We start from the raw sequence: 20006 nt of genomic DNA, 5'->3' as shown, positions 1-20006 counted from the left end.
GAGAAAGTGAAGAGAGAGCGGCTGGAATGAGGGGTCAGATTTATGGATTGGGGTCAGACTATGAACTATGGAGAGAATTTTGTGGCTTTGCTAAAAACCTCGTTTCCCTCTTCCCCACGCAATTAGTGCTGGACAAGCATCGTGGAATACAGTGTGCCCCTGGGGTGGACAGTATGAGGGCTGGATGGGAGGGAATCATGCTGCAGACCAGATGCCGGGGAAAGATGACAGACAGTTCCTACTGCCAAGACCCCGGTGGACCCCTCTCCAAGGCAAACGCAAGAGGAGGGGAGGATCATTCAAAGCCATGGGTACTGAAAATAACCTCTGTGTACATTGACAGTCTTTCTCTTGGAAAATGGACACCTGGTGGATTGCCTGAAACTCAGTCGATGTTCCAATGAATCCTGACAAACAGAGATAGAACCTGGGACCAGGGACAGGCTGCACATGCAATAGTCATCATCCATGTGTGCCTTCATTCTTCAGAGCCTGGTGAACACAACCTTCCCAACAGACAGACCCACCCAACTCAGAGTCGTCCTCTCACCCAAAGACTACGCAGGGCGCTCCAAGGAGCCTTGGCGCAAGGAAGAACAGCATTCGCTGACTCATTCCCGCATCCACTGCCCAAATATTTGTGGAGTTCACCCCCGTGATTAAATCCTTTCAACGAAGGGAAAGGACCTTACCGTGCTCTTTATTAGTTATTGAATTTTCCATTTCTCAGTGTGGGGGTGGAGAAGAAGATGCAATAAGGCAAACCATTTGAAATTGATTGTTTGCTTTTCTCCAGGGTAATTTCCTGGCAACTGACAAAATACACAGACTGTGAGAAGCAGGCACAAAACTTCTTGTAAAACCTCTTACTTTGTATTTTAGATTTTTTTTTTTAATTCCTGTGAGCCCCAATTTTCTTATTTTTAAAATGAGAATAATAACACCAACCTCACTGGACAGCTGTGAGCAGGTTCATGGCTATGGCTGCGGAAATCATTCCAGCGCAGAGCTCTAGGGGGCACCGTTCATATAGACTATAATGTGAATGGTGTAATCTGGAGCTGAGCAGTACACAACCTCCACAACTGTATGTGGCAGTCCTGGTGCTGAGAGAAGATCGAGGACCGTAAAGGGCTATGAACCGTAGAGGGCTACTTTAGTCATCGTAACCATTGCCCAGGACATCCAAGGCACTATCTAAATCCTAACAGTGAAGCCAGGAGCTTGACTGAGCTGTGAACAGTTTGAATTGATGATAAAGTATGCACAACAGCAGCATGGAACTTTACCACTGCAGATGGGAAAGCTTACAAACCTTTTGAGCTGCTAAGGGAAGCCAGTTAGGGATCACAGGGGAAAAGGAACAAACAAACACAGTAGCAGATGTATGCTGAGTGTTTATTTTATTACAGACACTAAGCATGTTACGTGTACTGTCAATTTAATCCTCACTATCATCTGTTAGGTGGGTACTGTCTCCACCCTCATTTTACAGGTGAAAAAATGCTACACAAGGATATTAGTTATGAGACTAAGGAACCATGGTGTGTAAGCAGAGGAGCAAAGAGCTGAATCCCTAGACTTCTCCAGCAGCTATGATTCCAATCACCTCCTCTGCCTCAGCAAAGGATAAACTTCCCTGCTCACCGGGCTGCCTGTACAATATCTGGGCATCAGCCATGCAGTGGGAAAACAGACAAGGTCAGTAAACCAAGCACCAGTGAGGCTCTGGGTGCTCCTAGGTGCTAGTCCCTCTTATAGGAGCTTGTATTGTATCTGAAGCAGCCAGAAACCCCTGGAGACAATCGATAAATCAGAGAAGCCCATTCAATCACATGGCCCCATGCAAGTAGGTGTTTACCAAAAGGAAAGAATTTTCTGAAAGTCTTTCAGAAGGACCTGAGCCTGACTAGTATCTTGGAAGAAAGAATTTGAAAGGTGGTGAGAGGGAGGTACTGGCCCCAGATGTCTCTGCCTCGGTGTGTGACTAGGTTATGGGTGGGAAGGTGTAGTATAATGGGCCTGTTGTTATGAAAGAGAGGCATATGTGCGTGCTCACTAGCTCAGCCATGTCTCTTTGTGACCCCGTGGACTTTAGCCTGCCAGGCTCTTCTGTCCATGGAATTATCCTGACAAGAGTGCTGGAGTGGGTTGCCATTTCCTACTCCAAAGTTATTCTTGACCAGGTATCGAACCCACATCTCCCGTGTCTCCTGCATTGGCAGGTGGATTCTTTACTGCTGAGCCACCTAGGAACCCAGATGACAGAGATGCTACTTGTCAAAATTAGTAGGAGGGAAAAAATAATCTGGATAGAGTAGCAGTGTTTCCTCTCCAAATTGATATTCATGTTTTCTTTGTTTTTTATTATTCATCTTGATGCAGGCTGTCACAGTTTCACATTGTCACAAAAGAAATAGAACCATGACTGATGATTCATAGCATATATATTTCATGTTATGCTCTGTAATATTTCTCTCTGGTTTCAGTTATCCAGCATTGTTCTCCATCTAGAACACCATCATATTACTTAAGGAACAAATGGCTCCATTATCTTCCTTCCTCCTGAAAAGATGCTTATGGCTGATGCAGGAAGCCAAAACTGTGAGTGTCATAAAGACCAGGTGAACATTCAGAGTTGAGAGTGTTACTGAAAGTGCTCAATGCTCTAAAGCCAATACTCTGGGGCAAGGTTGGTGAAAAGAAAGTTTGCTTTATTTTGGAGGCTGGTGTGGCAATGGAAGTGGAGAGGCAGCAGACTCGTGCACAAAGGCCAACTCACCCTGCCGCCAACAGCCAGTGGATAAGATCCTTTATAGGTGGAGTTACGTACAGAAATGGCACAGTTAGCTCTGACAGTTATCTTGATTGTTTTAAGAACAGCTAGTCTTCAGTTCCAGGATTAGTTTGTTCCCATTTCTTTGAGGTCAATTCTTGGAAATGTGGCAGTTTGTGTCATGGCTACAATATGGTCATCACATAGTTAACTTCTTCCACCTGGTGGGACTTTCAGTATCTACAAAACAGCTCAAAGGATATAGCTCAAAATACTATCTATAGCCCTTGAGGAGGAACTAAAGGTCCTAGACTTCATTTAATGACTAAACCATTATTATTATGTCCTGTTTGACTGCTTTCTTTTGCTTCTGCATTTTCTCACTTCTATGATTTAACTTATTCTTTGGCTAAAATTTTTCTACGGACACAAGGCAGGCTGAGGACGTGGAGTGGAGGGGGAGTACCATAGAGCTCTGCTCCACTTCAACAGAGGAGGAAGAGACTGGGTCCAGGAGAACAACCAATCCCCAAATCAAGGGTCAAAGGATTGGTAACAGGGGCTAGAATACAGAGGCAAAGATGGCGGCTCCAAAGATGTTACAGCAGCAGGTGAAGAGTGGACAGAAAGATGTCCCAACCCCTTACCAGGAGTGGGTGCTTATTTAAAGCTGTGTGTAAATGGCTGAGGACTTCCCAGGTGACACAGTGGTAAAGAATCCACTCGCCAATGCATGGGATGCAGGTTTGACTCCTGGATCAGGAAGATCCCCTGGAGAAGAAAAGGGCAACTCACTCCAGTATTCTTGCCTGGTAAATTCCATGGACAGAAGAGACTGGCGGGCTACAGTCCGTGAAGCTGCAAAGAGTCAGACATGACGGAGCACACACATGCACACACGCACATAAATGACTGCAGAGGTTGGGTGCTTGGAGTGCTAGCAGGCAAAGCCCAGACTAGGGTATTCCTGAGGACAGGGCAACACAAACCAGTGAACGCAAGGAATTTGTAAGGCACTGCATTTGTCCAAAAATGCTTATTTAAAACCCTGAGGCTTCAAAGTTTTGCTCCTCCTTCAATCTGAAACATTCCAGTCCTCTGTGTAAACCCTGAATGTTTCTTGGTAGTGCCCCAGTGATTACGTTAGGAAACGAAGTGAGGATTGAATTGGTTTTCCGTGCTAGCCAGTCTCCCTGTCTCCCCGCTAAACTGCCCTTGTGTGGCTTAGAAGCTCCCATGGCAAGACTACCCTCACCCCATTCATCTGTAGACTCCCATAAAGCTCTTCCTCTCCTCTCTCCAACACCGTGTACTCCGATCCAGATTCTTGGTGGCCTCAGTGTCCACATAGATGGTCCTTCTTGAGTCTTTCAGTGACTTGACATTGATTCCTCCTATGATCTGCCCTCTGCCCACTTCGCCCCTTCCCATGGCCTCATATTAGTCCTTGTAACCCTAGAGGCACCAGCCCCTCCCCCATCATAATTTCAGACAGTATCTCTGGTTCTTCAGTACATCTTTCTACCTCACTTTCCTAAACAAATCTAATATCTATCCCCACCATTCAGTGAGCCCACTGAATGGACATAAAGTATTTTTTGATCTTGCCCTTTCCTGTTCCCTTTCCTGACACACCCAGAATCAGATACTCGGGCTCATTATTATCCTTTCCTTCTTCTTCATTCAGTCAGCTCTTCCTTCTGTAACTTAGGGGAAGCCAGACACTCCATCCCCTTCTTCCTGGTACCAGACTATGGCAGATGGATGGAGAAAGTGAAAGTGAAAGTGAAGTTAAAGTAGCTCAGTTGTGTCTGACTCTTTGCGACCCCATGGATTCCATGGAATTCTCCAGGACCAGAATCCTGAAGTGGGTAGCCTTTCCCTTCTCCAGTGGATCTTCCCAACCCAGGGATCAAACCCAGGTCTCCCACACTGCAGGTGGATTCTTTACCAGCGTGCCACCAGGGAAGCCCAAGAATACTAGACTGGGTAGCCTATCTCTTCTCCAGCGGATCTTCCTGACCTAGAAATCGAACTGGGGTCTCCTGCATCGCAGGCGGATTCTTTACCAACTGAGTTATCAGGGCAGATGGATGAAGAGAGTATCAACCAAAACCAAACTGGAGCTGGAGAATAGCAGCCAGCCCTTTTGACTGATCTCCCTTTGGATTCAGAATCACAAACGATGAATTCATAACCAGGACTTTGTGCTGCCTGGCAGTTTTCATTTTCCTAGCTCATTCACTCTTCCATTGTGCTGAAAAGCTATTTTCTGCTTTCCCCTCTCCTCTAACAACCCTTCTCCCATACTAGCTCTTGGCTAATTAGTCTCCTTCTTAATTCACTGAGGGATGAGAATCAATTGGAAGAGATATTTCACAAGCTTCCCTCATCACATCTTCATTTGCACCCATATACTCTGCTTTCCTTCCAGTTACTACAGATACATAGCTAGGCAGCTTCCTGAGGCACAATTTAAAATGTTAACCTATGTCTCTCCTCCTCTGCTCAAAATTCTTCAACAGCTTTGCATCATATGCAGGATTCAGAAAAAAATTAAGCACCAGCTTTTAATCATAATCTTCCCATTCTTCATACTCCTCACTACCTCTCCAGACTCATCTGCTCCTTAATCCCCCTGTTGCAGCCCTCACCAGCCTCCTGTCATTCCTGGGACTCTGCATGCATATACCTACCTCAGGACCTTTGCACTTGCTCTCTTGCTTAAAATGCTCTTCCCCCTCATGTCCTAAAGTTTCCTCCCCTCACTTGCTCTAGGTCTCTTCAAAGGTTAACTCATCCAAGAGGCCTTTCCTAATCACCCTATATATGGCACCAATCTTGGCATTCTCTAAGTCCATTCCCCACTTTCGTTTTTTCCATGACATGTGGCCCTTTTTTGTTATTGTTGCTATTATTGTCTTCTCCTCTCACTTGGATAGGCTTCCCTGGTAGCTCAGATGGTAAAGAATCTGCCTGCAATGCAGGAGACCTGGGTTTGATCCCTGGATGAGGAAGATCCCCTGGAGAAGGGAGTGGCTATCCACTCCAGTATTCTTGCCTGGAGAACTCCATGGACAAAGTAGCCTGGCAGGCTACAGTCAATGGGGTCAAAAAGAGACATGACTGAACAACTAACACACACACTTGGCTGTGAACATTTTGGGGGGACCACCCGGGATACAGGGGCCTAGTTCCGCAATCAGGGGTAGACCCCAGGTCCCCTGCGGTGGAAGCACAGTGTCTTAACTGCTGGATCTCCAGGGAAGTCCCTTGGATGTAAACTTTTTGAAAACCAGTCATTTTTCTCTTTTGTTTATCACTAGTGATAAAAGTGCCTAGTACGTGTCTGGTATTTGGCAGGGCTCAAGTAATAACTTTGGAATGAATAAATTAATCCAGTTTGTAACTTTAGCTTTCACATAAGATTTTGTCCCAATAAAGGGTGCTGCTCCCTAAGAAAAGTGAAGTCTCAGAAACCATTGGTCTTGATTACAGAAGCTATTGCTCAGACAAATTTAGTCTATTGTTTTGAAACATTTTGAGATAATAGCTCTACTTTAGGTATCTTGGACTCTACGCTTGGCAGTGACAGAATTAAATCCAAAATAGAGGCCCTGGTTTTTAGAAGTAAGTAATTGGTTCTATTCTTTCCCTCGTGTTGTTGGTTTTTAAATGATCCTTCTTGGCAGCACAATCTGTAAGTTTCCACAGTGAGGCTGAGACACAATGATAAGGGTGTCCCCACGCAGTATTGTCAACGAGACAAGATTACCAAGCAGTACTTCTTTACATCAAGACTGGGCCCTGAAATGAATGATCCTGGGGCTGGTGCCTATTCCTGGAGCACTTTCGGTGCAGCCTCTCTGTCTGATTCTTTGGAAGCCAGACTGCCTGTCCTTGGTTGATTTGTCTTGCCAAACCAAGACAAAGCTGTCTCGAGATGATAAAGCTGGAGAAGCACATTCACTACCCATGGAGCCTTGTTGTATCTCTTCATATACTCCTTGAACACTGACCTTATCATTTATTCATTCCTACCTATTAGAATGTAAACTGTACGAAGACAGAAACTTAACGGGTCTTAGTCACTGGTTTACCTTCTTGTATAGCAGTTCATGACAGAGGCAGCACACCAAATTATTTATTGGATGAGTAATGCATATAAAGAAGCTATACATTTATTCTGCAAACATCTTCTTGGTATGTTCCGTATGCCTTGCACAGACAGATACAAAAAAGACAGAACTGCAGTGTTCAAGATGGAGATGCCAGTGATACAGGCTCTCTAACAAGTGGAAACAGAACACAATCTTTGCCCTTGATGGCTCACAGCCTCATGTGGAGTGAAGACAGACAGATACCTAGACAACTATCTATAAAACAAAGAATGAAACAAAAGCAGATAAAATTGTAAGGTGTGGGGGAGCACCAGAAAGCAAGCAGCTAAGTCTGACTTGGTGACAGTAGTGAGAGGATGTACATGTGAAAGTGATATTAAGCTGAACCTTCAGGTTCAAGAAGAAATCCTGTCAGTGCTGCAGGCAGACGGAATTAGTAAATTAAAAAAATAAAATAAAAGATTGGGATGATCTTTTCTCCTTTAATCTTCCAACAAAACAATAGGTTAAATGTCAGGGACATTCTCTGCAATAAAGGACTTTTAATTTTTAAAATGTCTCATCCTCCGTGGACTGATACTTTTGATAAATACAGTAAAAATGCCAGAACAATATCAATTTGTATTCAAAAGATCTATATGCCTACTCTCACTTTCTGCACTTACCTCATTGTAGACCAACAAGTGACTACTTTGAGAGGCAATGACCTAGGCGCAAATTGATGGCATCCAAGAAAAAGCTGAGCAGCATCACCATGTGATTTGGAAACAAGTAAACATTGGTTGGGTTGCAGAGGCAAGCGCACAGCTGAGCTAGACTCGGCCACAGAGGGCCCAGGCATCAAGTTGCAAAAAGCAGCCTTGCGCCCTTACTCCTTTACTTTCTATCTCCAGTACCTGTGAACTCTAGGGAGAACATAGGCTGCCACAGAATTAAGTATAATGTGAAACCTTTACCACTGACACTCTATTAATTCAATCTTTTCCTGATAAGCTTTTTTTTTTTTTTTTATAAATTTATTTATTTTAGTTGGGGGCCAATCACTTCACAACATTGCAATAGTTTTTGCCATACATTGACATGAATCAGCCATGGGTTTACATGTGTTCCCCCTCCTGGACCCCCCACCCACCTCCCTCCCCATCCCATCCTTCTGGATCATCCCATTGCCCCGGCCCTGAGCCCTTGTATCATGCATCGAACATGGAATGGTGTTCTGTTTCACATATGATAATATACATGTTTCAATGCTATTCTCCCAGAACGTCCCACCCTCACCTTCTCCCTCAGAGTCCATAAAATTGTTCCATGCATCTGTGTCTCTTATTCTGTCTCGCATATAGGGTTATCGTTACCATCTTTCAAATTCCATATATATGCATTAGTATACTGTATTGTTGTTTTTCTTTCTGGCTCACTTCACTCTGTATAATGGGCTCCAGTTTCATCCATCTCAGTAGAACCGATTCAAATGTATTTTTTTTAATGGCTGAGTAATATTCCGTTGTGTATATGTACCACAGCTTCCTTATCCATTCGTCTGCTGATGGACATCTAGGTTGCTTCCATGTCCTGGCTATTGTAAACAGTGCTGCGATGAACCTGATAAGCTTTTTTAATGAAACTATTTGAAGTATTGAGCTTTGATCCCTGTTGCTCCCATGAGTCCTGGGATGTTAGGTTTCTAGATTAGGAAGCTTAGGGTCCCCCAGAAAGGGATTTATTATATAAATATTATGCACATGTACCAGAGAATTACTAATTTCAATACTACCATCTTCTTTAATGAAAGATGTTTCCCAGTTATTCACTTTTAAATCTGCATTTAGGTTGAATGAAATAGACCTGCCATGACTTCAGAACTAAAGCATATATTGGCTGGTGTGGTCCACCCTTACTTTACAAGCCCATGTTATCACATATCCTAAGGTTGTAAGGGGAGAGATTTCACTAGCTAAGTTTTCAAGGGAAATAACTCCTTTCCTCAGAACTCTGATAAAAGGAAAAGGAGTAAGACAAAGAAAAAACTCGGTAAACTCTTCTACTCAACCTTGTACTGGAGGCCTAGTTAGCACCTTAACAAAAATAAATAAAAAACAAAAAGAAGAGGTATAAAAACTAAGGGGAGGAAGACAAGATATATTATTTGTAGGTAATATAATTTTCTGTTGGAAATGCAAGATAGTCTATGATTCATTATTTGAATTGATTGGAGTTTGGCAAATTTACAAGATACAAATTTGGTATAAATTTAATTATATGTCTATATGTCAACAGTAAATATCTAGAAATTTTAAGTTTAAAATAAAGCATACCTGTATAATAGCGGCAATAACAACTGAAAATGCTGATAATATTTAAGAATAAATCTAACAAAAGATATGCAGGATCCTTATGGAGAATATGATATAATTTTGTTGACAGACTAAAAAAATGATGAAAGATAGTTCAGAGTTACATACACTGTCCTTTGAAAAGAAGGTTTAATGTTGTAAACTTGCCAAATTATCCCTGATATATGCAAAGATTCAATGCAATTGCAACTAACATACTTACAGAGTTGTGTGTGGGTCTTAGAAAATAAATAACTCTAATACAAACAGGAAAGAGAAAAGGGTAAGATCTAGACATTCTTAGGAAAGGATAAGGTCAATGACTTGCCTTACTGGATGTTGAACCTTGACAAGAATAAGAAGATATATGTGGAGGAGGAAGAGGAGAGGTAAGAGAAGGAAGAGGGACTGTTCAATAATAGATGCTGGAGTATTTAGTTATCTGTATGGAAAAATGAATAAAACTGGTTCCCTACCTCACACTGTACTCAGAGTCATTACCAAGTTAACAAAACAGTTATAAAAGAAAAGCCGTAATAAAATATTAAGAAGACAGTGTTAGAGAATTCCATTATGATTTTGTGGTAGGATGGGATTTTTGTTTTTTTTAAAGAAAGAATGTTCAAAATACAAAGGAAACGATGGTTTTGTTTCTCTGTGTCCCAGAGCCCTCACCAGTGAGATCAAGATAACAGAATACAAGCCTCACGACAATGGTTCTCAATACCTGGTCTTCAGCCAGCAGGATCAGCATCACCTTGCTGGAAATGCAAATTCTCAGGTCCTGCCCCAGAACTACTGAATCAGGAACTCTGAAGGTGGGGCCCATGGATCCGTATTCATAAGTTCACCAGCAGATTCCAAGGCATACAGAGACTGAGAACCACTGCTTGAGATTATTTTCAGCCCTGTGTGCTGTGCTTAGTCGCTCAGTCATGACCAACTCTTTGCAATGCCATGGACTGTAGTCCACCAGGCTTCTCTGTCCATGGGGATTCTCTAGCAAGAATATTGGAGTGGGTTGCCATGCCCTCCTCCAGGGGATCTTCCCAACCCAGGGATCAAACCCAGGTCTCCCGCATTGCAGGCAGATTCTTTACTGCTTGAGCTACCAGAGAAATCCATATGAGATTCTATCTACAAAGTGCCAAGCCTAGCACCCAACTCCATAAATTCCAAGAGATTAGGATACTTCAGCTTACTTTAAAAACACAAAGAACAATGAACCGATGAGTCACTAACATTTTCGTGTGAACTAGTTTAAAATATTTTGTAGGAAGTGTTTGTACCTACAAAACAGTGTGATTGTTAGTAGACTGATATTTTTTTTTTCCATTGGCAAAAAAAAAAAGACAGATGGCAGAACTGGGGCTCAAAGAGGTGAACATTTTTTTCCCAAGGTTATGCGGAGAGAAATCCAGAAGTAGAATCCAGACTGATTCTGCACCTGGTTCATTTTCCATCCCTCACACTTCTGTTTAGTTTAAGTACCAGCACCCTAGTGCAAACAGACTTAATTAAGAGCTTATCAAGGCTCCCGCATGGATTCTGGCTGGACATGGGGACTGAAGAGCTGGCTCTGTGTTGAAAATCAGATTCTCAGAGGCCGAAGTCTCCTGTCTGGGGAACTGACTAATTATGCTTACATCTTACCTACTTGTTGATGAAGGCAGGAAAATGTGACCTTGATCTGCAAGAAGGCATTCAACTCTCATTCCTCCTAAAAAAGAAAGAACCATTGCAGCCAAAATTGATGCAAAGTTCGATTTAAACAGGTCTAAATAGGTCACTCACTCTAATTCATTTACTCTATTAGACAGGTAGTGTTTTAACGATGATACAACACACTTGCAGGTAAAGTAAACCTGATATGTTGTTAGTCTGAACTGACAAAGGTTCTGGTGTGCTGTCACGTCAGAAGGTCGCAGTGGTCCCAGCGCACGTGCAATGATGCTTTAAGGATCCTGAAAGTCACTGTGTGTGCATGTGTGTGCGACCATTTCAGTCGTGTCTGATTCTTTGGGACCCTATAGACTCCTCTGTAGCTCATCAGGCTCCTCTGTCCATGGGATTCTCTGGGCAAGGACACGGGAATGTGTTGCCACGCCCTCCTCCAAAGGGTATAGGATTAAGATATTTTTACCTTGTATTAGGGACCAGGCAACACGCTACACATGGTTGGGGTCTCACACAAAAGGTGGAATTATTCACCAAGACAGTTATCATGTCTGACCATAGCTGAGAGAAAGGGTAGAAGGGCTAGAAAATTCTCTTGACCTTGACCATGAAGACTCTGAGACATCAGAGAGGGCTGTGTCTGCTGGCCTTCTGGGATCTAAGAGTGAAGTCAGCCATCCTGAACAAGAGCCTGGAAAATGGCCCAGACAGATGGTGAGATCAAGAGGACGTACATGTCCACGGGCTGCATCTGCCAGCCATGGTCAAGTTCAAAAATCCATATTGTGTGATTCATAGTGCTTCATGCACCTTGCCATTTGTGGCTGTCTCTCTAACGGTTCCCTTTGGTTCAGTGCAGTCTTTTCTTCCTCACTGTTCTAAGGTCCTAGATCAGAGGAGACACCCTCCTTGCATCCAGTACCCCTGGGAAGCACACACATTGAGGAAAAGTGCACTGGGAAGACAGGAAATGTCCCACACGCCATCAGAATACTTCTGTCTAGATTCTTCCCTGCCTCTTCTTGGTCACAGGATCTACTGGGGAGTTGGGAGAGGAGAGAGGGAGATTTCTTGCTGGGTCAGCCTAGTTCTTCCACATTTGTCAAGTCACCAGCACAGCTCTCCTGCAGAAGAATTTTACCAAGACCTTTCTGAAATCTTCAGCCTAGGGACTTTGATCACCTTCTAAGTCTTTTCATACTTCAAAACAGGTTGGAGATTTTCATGACTTGGCATCTCAGGTAGAAGGAGGCTTCAGCAAAGGCAAAAGGGGTTTTGCCAATGATAAATGAGGGGTGTCCACCCACCAATTCAGGTTACTGCTCTGTGGTTGTCCCCAGTAGGAAACTGAGGCCCAGGATGGGGTGTGACTCTCCAGGCCAGGGTAGGCAGGTAGGACATCCCCTATTCTCTCCCTCAAGAAAGAACAGAAGGGAAGAAGTCAGGAAAAGAGGGATGGGACAGAAGAAGGGTAAATGCAGTGAGCACTGTACCTTAAAACCTGCTGGCCCTTCCCACCAGCACCTCTGCCCAGCTACACTGGTCAATCCTTGGTGAGGCCCCTGCTTACCCAGGAAGCCTCCACTCCCTCCTTGTGCAGAATCCCGCTGCTTCTCTCCACTTCTCACTGCTTCTGCCTCGGACAGCCCCATAGGCCTCCTGTCCATGTGTGTGGCCATCCCAGCAGCTCTCATTTCTACCTCAGTCATGCGTGCCCAGTGTAGCCCTGCCTTCACCAGCCAAGATCAAGTCCATGTCCTTTCTCCATCTATGAATTCCTGAGCAGTAAGGCTCAAAGGCATGGAATTGCTGTTTCCAATTCCATTTATGTTCTAGTATAGTGCAGAGTACTCTGAGGCAGGAGTCTAGTCAAGGCCAGTTACATGACATTGTACAAGTCATCTGGTCCGTTGAGTCACTCAGTCGTGTCCAACTCTTTGTGATCACATAGACCACAGCCTTGTCTAATTCAGTGAAACTATGAATATAGGGCCACCCAAGACAGACGGGTCATGGTGGAGAGTTCTGACAAAACGTGATCCACTGAAGAAGGGAATGGCAAACCACTTCAGTATTCCTGCCTTGAAAATCCCATGAACTGTTCAAGTCATACACACTCTCTAAGCTTCAATCTCCTCACTAGAAAATGGGAGAATTAATAATAAATACTCTTCTTATAGAGCTGTGGTGAGGATCAATGAAAGACATATGAAAATGCTTAACTACATCTAGCACAGGCTAAAAGCATCTTTGGTTAATAAAATAATATGTTTTTCCTTGTCTAGGAGGGAAGATAACCTCAATTCTGTGAACAATGTACTTTTCACAACTGTCTGACAAATATTACCTTCAAAAGCTTAGCCTCTAGATTAACATTTAGCCTCTGGCATTTTCATTTCGGGACATAACATTAAATGCTCTGGTTCAAACAATCCCTTTTGAGGAATGCTGGGACAGATCATTGCCTAGGGACACCGCATCCACACTTAGCTGGTGCTTTCCACAATATCCATATTCTTAAAGTGTAGGCTGAGTGCCATTTGTATTAAAGTCACCTGGGAAGCTGATAACCAATGCAGATCACAAAAAGAATTAAAAACAGAGTCTCAAAGATGATATGTATACACTCATGTTCATGAAAGCACTATTCACAAGAGTCAAAAAGCAGAAGTTACCCAAGGGTCTATTGACAGATGAATGGATAAACAAAATGTGATATACGTGCAGTGGAATATTATTCATCCTTGAAAAGGAAGGAAATCCTGACAAACACAACAGCATGGATTAGACTTGAGGATATTATGTTAAGCCAGTCACAAAAAGACAATATGTATGATGTCACTTATGTGAGGTACCTAGAGTACTCTCATAAAGACAGAAGTACAATGGTGGTTGCCAGAGACTAATGGGAGGGAGAAAAAGGGATTTAATATTTAGTGGTGGTGTCCTGAAATAGACTGTTGGATAGTTCTCCAGCAAAAAATGAGTTTCTTCAGGATTAGGAAAGAATTGCAGTTGAGGATCTGCAACCAAGAAAAGCCACATGCAAATCCCTGCACAGCAAGGAAAGGTGAACCCTTTTATAGAAGGGGACGGAAGTTGAGAGAGCTCTATTAGACAAAAAGTCCAAAACTTTTCATTGGTAGAGTCTTTCTTCAAGACTCAAGAAATGAGTCTTTCTTCTTCCTGTTGGGCTCTGCTATGGGAGTTTCAGAGCTCCCCCTCCTGGTCTCCTGACTCTATTTAATTGAAATTTCTGTTTATTATTTTTTTATAGTAGGTACAATAGTGTCTCACCTCACTCTGAGTTCTCAAAATCAGAGTTCCTGAAGATAGACTCAAACTGTTTAAAAAAGTTCTGCGTGTGATTCTGATGTACACTTGGCATCTGTAAAACAAGGATGCGTGTACTAATGTGTGGGCTGGGTCACTCACAGGAAATTGTCACAAACATATATGCTTTGTGCTCAGTTGCTTCAGTCATGTCCAGCTCCTTGCAATCCCATGGACTGTAGCCCAGCAGCTCCTCTGTCCATGGGATTCTCCAGGCAAGAATACTAGAGTGGGTTGCCATTCCTTCCTCCAGGGAATCTTCCTGATCCAGGGATCAAACCCAGGTCTCCCGCATCTCCTGCATTGCAGGCAGATTCTTTACTGCTGAGCCACCAGGGAAGCCCACAAAAATATACAGGGGACCATTGTTTTGTGCTAAGTGGAATCACACAATCCACTTTTCCTTTGTTTGGACCAGGTAAACTGCTAGCTGTCCTCAGCCCTCACTTCCAGCAGCTCCCTGAGAGCTTTAGCTTTTTCTGGGCATACACGCTGGCTCTCTCTCCCTGTTGTGGAACAGAATCACTGCCTGAGGGTAATGAGTCCACCCTGCCTCTTTGTACTGATTAAAACATCTTTGCCAAACAAGCAGGAAACAAGAAAGAAACACGTGACTTCTCTGGGCAGGGATGCCCTGGAGTAACCTCCTCCAAGACATCACCCTCACAGCATGTCTCTCTTCTCTTCACCCAGCCCAGCCACACAATCTGCCAGCCCCACCTTCTCTGACACCTTTCTAGCTCTGGATGCAGAGGAGAGAATGAATTGGGGACTATATCCACAAGTCGCTAAGTCATGTCCAACTCTTTGGTAACCCCATGGACTATAGACCATCAGGCTTCTCTGTCAGTGCAATTTCCCAGGCAAAGACACAGGAGTAGGTTTCCATTCTCCTTCTCCAAGTCACCTTCCCAAGCCAGCAAACAAACTGGGGTCTCCTTCATTGCAGGTGGCATCTTAGGTGGATTCTTTACCAACTGAGCCACCAGGGAAGAAGTAAAAGTAGCCATTAGATGACACTTAAAGACAATGTACAGAGACCCAGATGAGACTGTGGTGACTTGAGTGAGGGTGTGGCTGGAGGAAAGAAAGAGACATAAGTGGATTTAAGATGTATTTATAATGAGGGAAAGAGATAGTTAGGGAGTTTAGCGTTGACATGTACACTCTTCTCTGCTTAAAATGGATAACCAACAAGGACCTACTGTACAGCGCAGGGAACTCTGCCGTATGTTAAGTGCAGCCTGAATGGGAGGGGAGCTTGGGGGAGAATGGATACATGTAAACGTATGACTAAGTCCCTTTGCTGTTCACCTGAAACTATGGACAACATTGTTAACTGGCTATGTGCTGTGTTTGGTCGCTCAGTCATGTCCAACTCTTTGCAACCCCATGGACTGCAGCCCGCCAGGTTCTTCTGTCCATGGAGATTCTCCAGGCAAGAATAGTGCAGTGGGTTGCCATGCCCTCCTCCAGGGGATCTTCCCAACCAAGAGATCGAACCCAGCTCTCCCACATTTCAGGTGGATTTTTTACTGACTAAACCACCAGGGAAGTCCAAGAATACTGGAGTGGGTAGCCTATCCCTTCTCCAGATGATCTTCCTGGCCCAGGAATTGAAGAGGGGTCTCCTGCATTGCAGGCAGATTCTTTACCAGCTGAGCTATCAGGGAAGACCTAACTGGTTATACTCCAATATAAAATAAAAAGTTTGAAGTGAGGGAAAACAGATGTATTTAGAAGATAAAACATCATCTGGTTATTAATTAAATCTAAATATGGGCTTCCCAGGTGATGCTAGTGGTAAAGAATCTGCCTGCCAAACCAGGAGAAGCAAGAGATGTTGGTTCAATCCCTGGGTTGGAAAGATCCCCTGGTGAAGGAAATGGGAACCTCTTCCAGTATTCTTGCCTGGAAAATCCATGGACAGAGGAACCTAGAGGGCTACAGTCCGTGGGGCCGCAAAGAGTTGTACACAACTGAGCAACTAAGCACAATGAGACATATCTTAATAGTGACTCAAGCCAATAAGACCCAAGAGGCATTCCCACAAAAGTGTGTGAAGGATGTCACCTATGCAAGACCCAGAAAGTTTACTCCCAAAAATAGTCTAAGAAAGTAAACAAAGGCCTATGTTGTATAGGATGACACAACAAAGGTTAAAACAGGAAAAAGCCGCTGAGAGTTGGCACAACCAGACAAAGACTGCTCAGAATTCCAGTCTATTGGATAGACACCAAAGGTATACCTTCTGGATGCAGAGACCAAGTTCTCAAAACAGACACACTCACAAAGCTCAAACAGCAGGTAGAACATTTACATCTCAAAGGCGCAGGAGGAGAAATGCAAGTTCTCCCTAGAAGGGCTTTTGTTTCCTTAAGGTTAGAATTCTGAAAAGGTGTTCCATCAAGGAGGTTTTCTAGCTTTGGAATATCAAAAGAGCCCCAATTTGGTCATTTTAGGTTGAGATCTCCTTTAGTATAGTTTCCCCAATCAAGTAAGTATTTGCAAGTATAATTTCCACAGGTACTGAATGAACCTGGCTGGAGTGTTAGCTGGAGGCTGGTAATCTGTCATTCCTTTTTCTTTTGTCTTGAAAGCTTTATTTGTCATTACGAAGTTGCTTTGTCAAAATAAAATTGCTAGCGGGCCAATGTGCTGCTTGTGAGCTGAATTTCTCTAGGGTAAAACTCCCCTAGGTTTTACCTTTGTCATTCTCCGCCCTGTTACAGGTCTTACATGCTATTCTTAGCTTCCCCTTGGTAGTATAAGACCACCACGGGTGCTCAGATCACGGAGTGTCCAGTTCTCAGGCATGTCTCTGGCAGACCAAGCTTTTAATGAAAAGGAGTGGGTTTCCCTATTGTGACTGCTGCACAGTGTGACAACTTGCCTCCACCACTTTTGTAAATTTCTTAGTTGCCTGAGAAAGCCATTGTCAACAGGCGGGGAAGAAATGTCCTTTCATTGGAGCGGAAAGCTTCCATAAGATATCTTTATTTTATTGGAAAAACTCTATTAAGGTAGCCAGTCTAAGGAAAGGTGGCAGGCCAGTCTTCCACCCAATCCTTCAGTCCAACCTCACTCAGTGTCTTTCCACTGAGCAAAGTCTTCCCAGTCTTTCAACTGAGGATAACCCACTCGTGTCTAACCTGAGCAAAAATCTTCCCAGTGTCTTTCAACTGAGGAAAAGTCTCTTCTTGAAACCAAATTTCAAAGATAACCCACTGCTCCAGAGAGGAATTTAACATCACTGAATAAAACTTAGGATCACCAGCCAATAATGGAAGATTTGAGAACCAGGAGAGACTCACCCCAATTCCTCAGGACTCTCCAAGGAGGTAGGCGAGGCCAAGACACCTCTGCTGGTACTGTAACCAGGAAGGGTTAATTACGAGTTCTCATTGGATCTGCTCCTATGACTTTAAGCCTTATCTTGCTGCTTTTGTTATTCTTCAGTTCAATTCAGTTCAGTCGCTCAGTCGTGTCCAACTCTTTGCGACCCCATGGACCACAGCACGCCAGGCTTCCCTGTCCACCCCCAACTCCCAGAGCTTGCTCAAACTCATGTCCATCGAGTCGGCGATGCCATCCAACCATCTCATCCTCTGTCGTCCTGCCTTCAACCTTTCCCAGCATCAGGGTCTTTTCCAATAAGTCAGTTCTTCTCATCAGGTAGCCAGAGTATTGGAGTTTCAGCTGCAGCATCAGTCCTTCCAATGAATAGTCAGGACTGATTTCCTTTAGGATTGACTGGTTTGATCTCCTTGCGGTCCAAGGGACTCTCAAGTCTTCTCCAACACCACAGTTCTAAAGTATCAGTTTGTATTATAGGCATACACAATAGCCTGCCTCAGGGAGATAGCCTGACCCTACCCACCTGTGAAGGGTTGTAGGAAGTGAAACTAACACATCCCCTCCCTGAGGCTTGCCGCTCTGGGAGACATTTGCAAGAATTACAAGGTCTTTTTACTTTGTTTTCTCACCTCTCCCCATTTCTGATTCATAAAAGAACCTGGTATCCAAGCCCCAATAAAATGATTATTTTGAGGCACTAGCCTGCCATCTTCTCAGTCAGCCAGCTTTCTGAATAAAGTCCCTTCCTTTTTTCAGCACTTCATCTCAGGTTTATCGGCCTACAGTGTGGAGAACAGAGAGAGCTTGGACTCTGTCTGTGCCAGTACCAGATTCCAGATCCTTGTAGAGTTCAGGCAAAGGGGAGAAGTCTGCTCTGGATGCCTCTGTTGGTTGCCAAAACTGTACTAGGGGAAAAAAAGGAGAACCTGCTACTTAAAAATCATGTTTTATTCAGTGGACTTTCTGAGGACTTAAGGCTGGAATACAGCCTCTCAGACAGGTCTGAGGAACTGGTTCAAAGACGTAAGGGAGGAGACAGGATAGCAAATTTGCAGCAAAAACCAGGTAGTCAGAGCATTAAAGATTACTGTTAATTAAAGAAAACCACACATCTGTAAGATGATTAATTCAGAGCTTTGTATGGGAAGGTGCAAGAGTCTGGGCTTACTGAAGTCATTTCTTTGATATGCACCTTAACTATCTAGGGGCCTCTCTGGTGGCTCAGACTATAAAGAATCTGACTGCAATGCAGGAGACCGGAGTTTGATCCCCGGGTCAGGAAGATCCCCTGGAGAAAGGAATAGTAACCCACTCCAGTATTCTTGCCTGAGAATCCCATGGACAGAGGAGCCTGGCAGGCATTAGTCCATCCAGTTTTCTTACCTGGAGGATCCCATGGACAGGGGAGTTTGAGGGGCTACAGTCCATGGGTCACAACGAGTTAGACACTACTAAGCAACTAATATTTCACTATTTTCACTATCTAGGGCCAGTATCCGGATTGTCTCCATCCTCCATTCTGAATCCCATCAGGGTGCACAGTTGGCGGTGGCTTCAGTGGCTGTTGGCTGGATGGCAACATCCCTTGTTTACTAATATGGCAGATGGCATTCTTTGTCCATAGGAACTTAGCAGAGGAAACCCAAGGGGCTGGGATTCTAGAGCTCCCTCATTTAATGGGTCTAGCTCCTCAATGAAGGATTAGCTGTTAACTAGCTTTAAAGTCCAAGTTCTCTTTTTTTATTTCTCCATTGCTCTTCTGGGTGTGGTATCAACCAAGTCAGGCTTCTCCTCTGTGCTAATGTATTCCCATCTCCAGCTATCCACTGCACTGTTTGTGTTTCCAGCTCATCTCAAAGGAAGGCTTTCAGATTTGGACTTGCTATACGGAAGTAAGTCAGATAAAAACAAATACTATATGACATCACTTATTACACATGGAATCTAAAAATAATACAAATGAACCCATATACAAAACAGAAGCAGACTCACAGACATAAAATCAAACATGATTAACAAAGGGGAGAGGGAGAAAGGAAGAGACAAATTAGAAGTATGGGATTAATAGATACAATTATTCTCAGTCGCTCATTAGTGTCCAATTCTTCGCAACCCCATGGACTTTAGCCCACCAGGGTCCTCTGTCCGTGGAATTTTCTAGGCAAGTTTATTGGAGTGGATTGCCATTTCCTTCTCCAGAGGATCTTCCTGCCCCACAGATTGAGCCCAGGTCTCTTGCATCTCCTACATTGTCAGGCAGATTCTTTACCACTAGCACCCCCTGGGAAGCCAATAGATAAAATTCCTATACATAAAATAGATAAGAAAGAAGGGTTTACAGTATAGCACAGGGAATTATATTCAATATTTTATAATAACCTATAATGGAATATAATCTGAGATGAATAA

Source organism: Giraffa tippelskirchi, chromosome 4 (assembly GCF_054371585.1).
Source record: "Giraffa tippelskirchi isolate mGirTip1 chromosome 4, T2T-mGirTip1v1.2.pri, whole genome shotgun sequence".
Lineage (NCBI taxonomy): Eukaryota > Metazoa > Chordata > Mammalia > Artiodactyla > Giraffidae > Giraffa > Giraffa tippelskirchi.
The sequence above is the reverse complement of the archived record's forward strand: the minus strand, read 5'-3'. Positions refer to the sequence as shown.